At 44.0% G+C, this 8860-nt stretch overlaps 1 long non-coding RNA gene across 1 annotated transcript; it reads right to left on the reverse strand.

Moving 5' to 3' along the window:
* Positions 1 to 4805: 4805 nt before the first annotated feature.
* Positions 4806 to 6233, reverse strand: LOC130135933 (uncharacterized). Its single transcript, XR_008815072.1, has 2 exons — positions 5987 to 6233; positions 4806 to 5849 (listed from the first exon to the last, which is right to left on the reverse strand). It is a non-coding gene; the product is annotated as an uncharacterized LOC130135933 (long non-coding RNA).
* Positions 6234 to 8860: the final 2627 nt, after the last annotated feature.

Raw genomic sequence — 8860 nt, forward strand, 5'->3', positions numbered from 1 at the left:
GCCCGGGCGAGCTCGGCCACGGCGCTCGGCCATGGGCACGGCCACCGGCCACGGCACAAGCACGGGCACGGGCGCGGAACGGGCACGGCGACGGGCGCGCGGCTTGGTCGCGTGGGCGACGAGCCGGCTACGGCCTGGGCCCAGGCTGGTCGGGTGTTGGCGGGCTGGCGGCGGCGGCGGCGTGGCGGAGGCGCGGCGGCGAGGCTGAAGCAGGGGAGAAAGAGAGTGAGCCGGGGGGTAAGGGTGAGGGTGAGGGAGAGAGGATCGGGGCCGAGGGGAGAGATGGCGAACCGCGGTGAGTGGCCGGCGAAAGTGGCGATGGAGGAGCCGGCGGCGAGCAAGAACGACGGGCGACGGGAGGCGACGCGGCGGCGACTTCACTAGCGGCGTCGGTGGGCGGCACGGAACGGACGAGCTCGGATCGGCGAGCTCCCAGGTGCGCGAACAAACGAGCGGCGAAAGCGGCCCAGGCCGAGCTCCGCGGCGAAGCTGGGCCAGACGCGGAAGCGAGCAAGAGCGGCCCCAGGCTAGGCGGCGGTATCGAGGCAAAGAGACGAGCGAAGCGTGAGCGGCGGCCGAGCTCGCGCGCTTGGGAAGGAAGGGAGGCGGCGTCGGGCGGGGCTTCCGGCGGCACGCGGCAGCAGCGGCGACGACGCTGAGAGAAGACGGCGGCGGCGCTCGCGGTCGAGGCGGGCTCGGGCGCGATCCGAGGCCCCAGGCGAGCGGGGAGCGGGCGGCAAGAAGCTCGCCCGAGACGCCGGCGAAGAACAAGGAAAAGAAAGAAGAAGAAAGGAGAAGAAGGAAGAGAGAAGGGAGGAGAGAGAAGAAGTGTGTCAGGGGGGGTTGGTCTGCATGGGTATGGGCAGATGGGACGCAAGCAGGGGGGGAAAACGTGCACGTCCGGCGACCAGAGAGGGAAGAGAGAGGGAAAGAGAGAGAAAGGGAGAGAGAGGGAGAGAGAGAGAGAGAGAGCAGGACAGACGTGATAATGGGGGGGGAGTGGGTGCACGGGCAGAGGAGAGAGAGGAGAGAGAAAGAGAGAGAGAGAAAAATTTAAATGTTCAATCATATAAATAATGCGATTAAACGGCCCATAATAAAAACTGACAACGATTTATCGGTCCAAATTAAACCTCGAATATAATAAGGGATAAAGGCCAAATCAATTAAATCAAACTATAGCGAGGGAGGTCTACTAGTCCAAATTTGCACCTGGTCAAAAACTCCCCTTTTTCCATCATTGCTGACAATCTCAACGCTGGCTACGATAATATTGATACCGTCCAATTTATTTCGTCCTGAAACTCCCGAAAATCGACTACCAAGTTCGGGGTCTAAATAACGGCCAAATTCGATCGAGTGCGATTCTAGCGAAATCTCTATTTTAAAAACGAGAACCCGAGAGTGATCAGTTCCCGGGCGAGATTCCATTATAAGCGCACTGACGGATTACACGTTTTATAAATCCCAAAAACGGGCCAAAATTCGGAATGTCACAATATGTAAATCATATTTTTCCGGATCAATCTTATTCCCCTGAAAACAAATTTAGGGCAAGGATTTGACAATACTATGCAATTATAACCAAACACATAATATAAAAAGGACGAATATTATCTTTTTAATCTTAATATCAATAAAAATTCAACAAAGAAGACATTCCTCGACTAAGAAAAAATAGTGATTTAGCAAAGTTTTCAAATTACAAGTGTGATACAACATAAAATGTAAGTTTTTCCTGCGAAAAGCTTATAAATATATTGTAACAGTGAAGCTTACCTCTTGTACGTACCCTCACACCACCAAACCATGCTTGCTACTCATCCAGCCGCTTGATTGATAAACTATTTATTTATCAAACAACCACACGTAAAGACAAAAATTGTCGAAATTGCTTAATCAATTGTATCTACTAATGCTATCCATAATCTATCAAAAAAAGAAAAATTCAATCATCAATCTATAGATTATAATGTACGAATGTAATGAACATATGTAAGTTTTTGTAAGGCTTAGGTCCTCCAAATGAATTTTTTTTTTTTGGTAAGGGTCCTCCAAATGAATTTAAGTCACTGCAAACTAAGAAAATTAGTAGTTAGTGTTTCATCTCATAATATGATTAAAAACTATACAATTGTTAACACGGGGCCCAGAAATTGACCTCAAACATAATGAAATTAATGGCCCAAAATAAGCCACGACAACACGCTTAACCTATAACGCTCAATTGAAAAAATGGCTAACAAGCTTATCATTCATAAGATCATAACAATGCCAGTGGCCAGCAAAGCGAGCCAATATAATGTGTGGCGATCATGAGTTTCCGATGGATAGAGTTTAAGTGAAGTTCATTACACATGCTTACGATCGATAGACTCAAAACAAAAGTTGAAGACTGACTCAAAAAGGAACCATCGGCTGGGGAATAACTGTAGCAAAAGGATCTAGAGCGGTTGCAAATCATCCCCAAAGTAGCGCATAAATCACAAGGCAATTAGAAATTCTTGCGGGTAAGATCTACACGCATAATGAAATGACTTTAAAGATATAACAAGATTCAAAGTAAAGCATATGCACACTCAACACAGACAACACGCTATCGTCAATGAGCACAAGACATCAATGAAGACATCAGAAATCACGAATAGTTCATTAGATTTTGAAGAGGAGAAAATTATCCATAACATATTGATTGTGATTGGATTTTATCTAAGTTTAAATTCCATATTCAAATTATTTTAATTTCATAATCCAATACTTTCTCTTTTTTTATAAAAAGCTTTCTAGTCATTATAAGCTTTTTCATGTACTTCACTTATCTCCAGTAAGAAGTTTATATTCAATTTCAGTTATCGAGCTAGCATGACATCTAATAATGTAATCCATATGTTCTATTTCAAGAAAGTTTTCATGCAATTTCCTCATTGTTTTCAATTATTTGACTGGGCGTCATTTAGTAGGTAAGCTCTCGAGGCTTTGAGGCATATTAGAACCTATTTGCATTTGATTTGAAGTCATATTTATGCACTAAGGGCGCGTTTGGCAACTATTATGTTTCCGGAAGCTGATTCTGCTCAGAAATGATTCTTTTTAATTCCGTGCCCGAGAATAATTTCTATGCATTTGAAAGCGTTTGGTAACTCCCCAAAATTTCTATTCTTGGAATAGAAAAAGAACATAAATATATTTGGTAACTGCACAAAATTTCTTTTTATTAATAATATTTTAATAATATTTTGAATTTTTAAATATTTCTTTCTCTTTTTTCTTTTTATTAATAATATTTTGTAGTTTTCAGGCAATTTTTTAATATTTCATTCTTGGAAGAAGAAGAAGAAGAAGATTGTTTTTAGCGGCCGCAACTGGACAAAAATACACGTAACAACAATCAATGTAATTATTACTCTTGCGTGTCTCCAGAAACGATGCTGGGGCCAGTCCCTCGATCCATCATAAGGAAAATATAGTATCTGTCTTATGCGGATACAAATTGTTTTGCAACAAAACAAGTACTTTATGTAGGTACTGAAAACATACGAAGATGAAAGTTTTACTAGAAAATTACACATGTAGATTCATGTCGAAGCACAAGTATCTCGCTAATAGATTAATAAAAGACCCTCTTAGTCTGTAATTGTCATCATTGTCTAGCAATGGTGTATTAGCCCAGATGTAAGCAAAAATGGGGTCAGAAGAAGGTGCAAAATTATCAGTGGTAACCTCCATAGAGCTGAAAGTATGCAACTCTGAATTATTTAAATGACACCATCAGCACATTTTAGATTTGCAAAGTAGAAAGACTGGGACCGGAAGATTTTAACCTAATGCACCAATTTATTAGGTATTTCCCGCTTCTATTCGACTTATTCTAAAAGCTACCTGCCCCCTTCCTTTAATTGAGAAAAAAAAAAACAAAGAAGAAAAAGAAACGAAAAATTAATTATGAAGTCACAAAACATAGGATCGACATCATTTCAGTGTAGAGAAAGAGAACTGGACTTTCAATTTCTTTATACATAAACCTACTTAATGATGAGATGCCTTCTGTGCCATATTACATGTTTTACCTTTCTTAAATCCAACTGAATTATATCCATAGATGACCAACCACTTAGCAACTAGATGTCTGACTCATTAAAGCAAATCTCATGCTTTCTAAAGCCACGTGTTTGCTTGTAACCGACATAGCCGATATCAAGAACCCAACATCAGAACGAAGTGGATATGTCAGGAAAAGAAGCTTTTTTATAATAACCTATTGTTTAATGTAAACGAGAAAGCAAGGACTCTCACTCTCTCTCAATCTATAAACTCACTAAAATATTATACTCTAAGAGGGGAACAAAGAAAAATATTGCGTCCACCTAACTTGCCAAGTCAGTGATAAATCACGCCATTCATTGATCGACAGGTGTCTTGTCTCTCTCCTCCCTTACTCTCTTCTCTATCTTTCTTCAAGGGCAGCCCAAGGAGGGAACTTGTTGATGAAGAAGTTGGGAAGGAGACCGACGTTCTCGCCGATGTCGTTGGCGACGCCGAGCATGGTGTGAGCTGGTGCTGGTTGAACGCAACGACCGATTTTGAGAGAGTGGGAGTAAAGAGGGAAGTTGTAGGCATTGCCGGAGGCTATCTGGAGCCATATGGCAGCTCCCAGGCCCGCCCACGGTGGTTTCATCCCTCCTTTCAGATTTGCCATTGAAGAAACAAGAGAGCTTCTCTTTTCCTAGTCGCAATCTACCTCGTCATCAACGGCATCATCATCACCATAGCCGCGCTTCCTCCAAGCTCCAAAAGATAGAAAACCATAACAACAAATAAAGAACTCTCTAAAGTGGTCAAAATCAAATCCAAATCAGTCTCCCGTTTCCGAAGATGTGAGGAGGTGTTTAAGGAAAAGAGAAGGTGAATGAGAAAGGAAACGAGGGGAGATTAAGGCCAGCCAGTCTTGCCTTGACAAGGATTGCGAATCCCGGAGATTGAGGAAGCAGATTTTTTGACATATATAGATGCTTGTACGCGGGTGTTAAAAGGCAGAGAGTGCGACACTAATGGGAGAGGAAAAAACTCACGATGAACACACACTCTCAGGCTGAGCAAGCTGTGTCTCTAGTGTCCGCGGTCTCGTCCGCCCTCCTCATCCTGGAGATCCACTTTGGCGGTTTACTGCTGCGTTTCATCATCCAAAAGTACTGTCATCCGTAAGCACCACGATCCGCGAGCACCGCTTCCGACGGTATCATTCTATCAGGCGGTCCACTGTAGGTGGCCCCTTCCGCGATCAACACTATGATCCATTGCAGCTCCGACTCTGGGCCTTCATCTGACGTCTAATAACCGGGCACCACACCAAGACAGAATCCAGCTCGTGGTGTAAGCCAGTTCGAGCCACCGCCCAGGCGGGACTGAGACAGGAACTCGAGAATTTGCTCATCACTCGCTCACTAGTGTTCTTATTTTTCGGCTCTCCCGCAGGTTCCCTCTCGGCGAAATCTTCTTGCGACGGAGGTTTTCTCGTTTTAGTCTCCCTCCTGCATTCCCTTTGCGATGTTCTTCACGGTGGCCCCTCCTCCTGGCGTTGATCTTAAGGACGTGTTCTAGTGTTTTTTCTCTTGGCATCCATCAATTTGCGGCCACATCATCCTAAGGAAGTTCTCTATCCGAGCGAACCAATCATGGCCCAATGTTCCTCAGATCTTCTCGGCCATCCAATCTTCCACCGTAATCTAGACACTCGCCAGCATGTCCTTGGTGTCTCTTCACTGTAAGCTATACAGTCCAATCATCCTGGTGTCCTTTGATAATCAGTGGCAAGCCTTCCAATTGAAGGCATTCACAAGAGGCATCAATCCCTAAAGAAATCACAAAGAGAGCACAATCACTTGTACACTTATGCAGGAAATAATATTAAGCTAATTATATCAGTTATTCAACTAAGAATAAAAGTCTTTTCTCAAGCTTCATCTAGAGTCCAAATCATAAAATTTACCCTAATCCTAATAGGAACACATGAAGATCTCGAACGTTCTTCAATCCTTCCATGGTTCGGTTCTTCCATCATCTCATGTCATTCGTTCACGCGTCACAATCAATGAAAAGCATTAGAATGTTCACATAAAAGAAATGACCAACAAGGAACTTAGACAAATTGAGGAGATCCTTTGAAAAGATTGATGCATATAATCGATAAAGCCGATCAACGTCCTAACCGCAACCATTAATAACATATTACTTTTTTAAGTTTTCTTTTTTTGACATTTTCTATATTTCAATATTTCTTTTTTTCCCCAAGGAAAAGCTATCTAAAAATCAAATTGTCCTAAAAATCAAGAAATGGAATTTCCCAAACAGTGTAAACCTAAACTAATTGGAATTCAATTAAAATTATTTCTAAGATTCTACTACCTAACTAAGACTTGAAGGTCCTTATCATTTTTATATTTTTAAATTAATTTTTTTATAGCTTTCGTTTTTATATTTTTATTTCTTTTATTTCCTCTATTTCTTTTACAGTCCCTTTCCCAGTCCATCATATCCAGAACACGGATTCCTGCTTTGCTAAGGGTCTGCATAGCAACGTTTCTGTTCCCAGAAACAATTTTTGATCAGAAATAGTTTTTTCTATTTCTATTTTTTGGAACAGTTTCTGAGTAAAAAATAGCGTTTAGTAACTGCACAAAATTTCTATTCCTGGAATAGAAAAAGAATAGAAACGTGTTTAGTGCACGAATGATCCATTTCTATTCCATGGACGAGTTTCTGGCCTACCGGCGGAGGACGGCGGGTGGCGGTGGGGGGGTGGAGGATGGTGGTCGGCGGCGGCAAAGGATGGCGGCCGGCGGTGGGAGGCAGTGGAGCACGGCGGTCAGCAGCGGAGCACAGTGGCGTCTGGCGGCGGTGACGGCAGCAGGGGGCGGCGGCGGGAGGTGGCTGGCGACGGAGGGTGGCCATCGTCGGTCGATGGAGTAAGGCAGCCGGTGGCGGAGGATGGCGGCCGATGGTGGGTGACCGCCGCGTCGGGTGGCCCGGGCGAGCGAAGGTGGCCCGGCAATGAGGGCGGCCGGCCAGCCGGGTGGTGGCCCAGCGTCGGGCGGTGGAGGACAATGGCGGTGGTGGGTGGGCCGGCGGCGGGAGGACGGCGGCCGGTGGTGGGTGATCGCCGGCGTCGGGTGGTTGGCGGGGGGAGGCGGCCAGCGCCGGGTGGCGGCCGGCGTCGGGCGATGGAGCACGGCGGCCAGCGGTGGAGGACGGCGGCCGATGGCGGGTGGCGACAAGCGTCGAGCGGCGGAGAACAGTGGTCGACGACAAGAGGCGGCCAGCGGGCGAGAGGCGCCCGGAGGGAGTTGGCGGGCGGGCGGCGGCGGCGGAAGGCGAGCGGTAGGTGGCGGCGAAGGACGGTGAGAGGCGGCAGTGGGCGGGTTGCGGCCGATGGATTGTTTCTTATTTTTGGAGAATTCTAAAAAAAAAATCGTTTCTTTTTTCTTGTTCCAGAAACAAGAAGCATATTGTTTTTGCTTCTTATTTCTGTTCCAAATCTATTTCTGGAACACTTTTTTGTTCCAGAAACAAAAAAATAGATTTTTTTTACTAAACGGATTTCTGTTCTTTTTCTGTTCCGAGGAACAAAAGAACAGAAAAACAAAAAAACAGAAACGTTACTAAACAGACCCTAAGTTTCCCTTTGCCTCTTTCATTTATTCATTTTTTCCAACATTCTACAATTACTCGTACAGAGACATGATCAACTCTTTGCCATGTTCATCATTCACTTAGCTTTGTTCGTTGTTGTTTTAGCTTCAAAAAATTAACACCATCAAACATCTCATCAACCGGGGAACTCATTAATTCCAGTCACCTAGCACAATTTTTTGAACGAGAATTATTCCAATCTTGAGCAAACAAGTTCATGCGAGGGTTCATTAACTTCTAAGTCCACAGCCAAGTCAGGAGGTAATTTGATATCAATCCAAGCATCATCAATCAAAAAAGAAAAAGGCATGGCCGGTGAGCAAGAAATTCAGTCCAATGAATCACGTGATAAAACTAAATGGCAAAGGTTCAAATGCTTTGTTCACCAATGAAACTTTTACTAACACGAATTTACATGTGGCGGAGAGTAATGAGAACAGACATGAATCAAAGCCATCAAGTGTACATACAGATAGGCAAGGATCAAGTTGAACAATATGCATAGATAGGTCTCAGCCAATAAGAAATTTTTCAACAACAATCACGCAAACATGCCTAAAGTCTTCTCGATTATAGCCAAACACGAAAGTACTTCAACACGAGAGGAAGTTTCTTTTATCACAACTTACATATCTACTGATCTGGTTCATGAATTTCATCAAACAGGTGGTGGACATATGGGCCAAAGAACGCAGATGAAGATGTAAATCCATAATCCATATTTTAATCATCACAAACACAGTGAAACATATTCAAATCACTAACAGGAACTTAATGGCATACAATCTTCAATGAATCAGCAGCTAAAGATTTCTTGGTTTCTGTTCAGCATGTAAAAGGACCGAAATAGAAAAATATGTTCTCAGCTTAGCGAAACTGACTTTTTAGCTTCAACTAGCGAGTGTTGGAGAGCAGAGGTGTTAGTTGTGTCAGTGATGAAGATCCGGTGAAGGTGGATGGATCAACAATCGAGTTCTTTGAGCACTTCGATCAGGAAATAGAGTTAAACATAGGAGTTTCCACACAACTCGAGAATGGCAAGTGGTGACAATCAACGATGGCTATGGCTGCCTGAAATTGATGAAGAAAGCCGCTGGAAATGTTGGCTAAATGATTTAGACTAAATCCAAAAATGAAAACTAGAGAACGACAGATAACTTAGCTTCAATGTGGT

The sequence above is a fragment of the Syzygium oleosum genome, unplaced genomic scaffold (genome assembly GCF_021117445.2).
Source record: "Syzygium oleosum isolate NSW1041296 unplaced genomic scaffold, Sole_v2.1 Sole_v2.39, whole genome shotgun sequence".
Lineage (NCBI taxonomy): Eukaryota > Viridiplantae > Streptophyta > Magnoliopsida > Myrtales > Myrtaceae > Syzygium > Syzygium oleosum.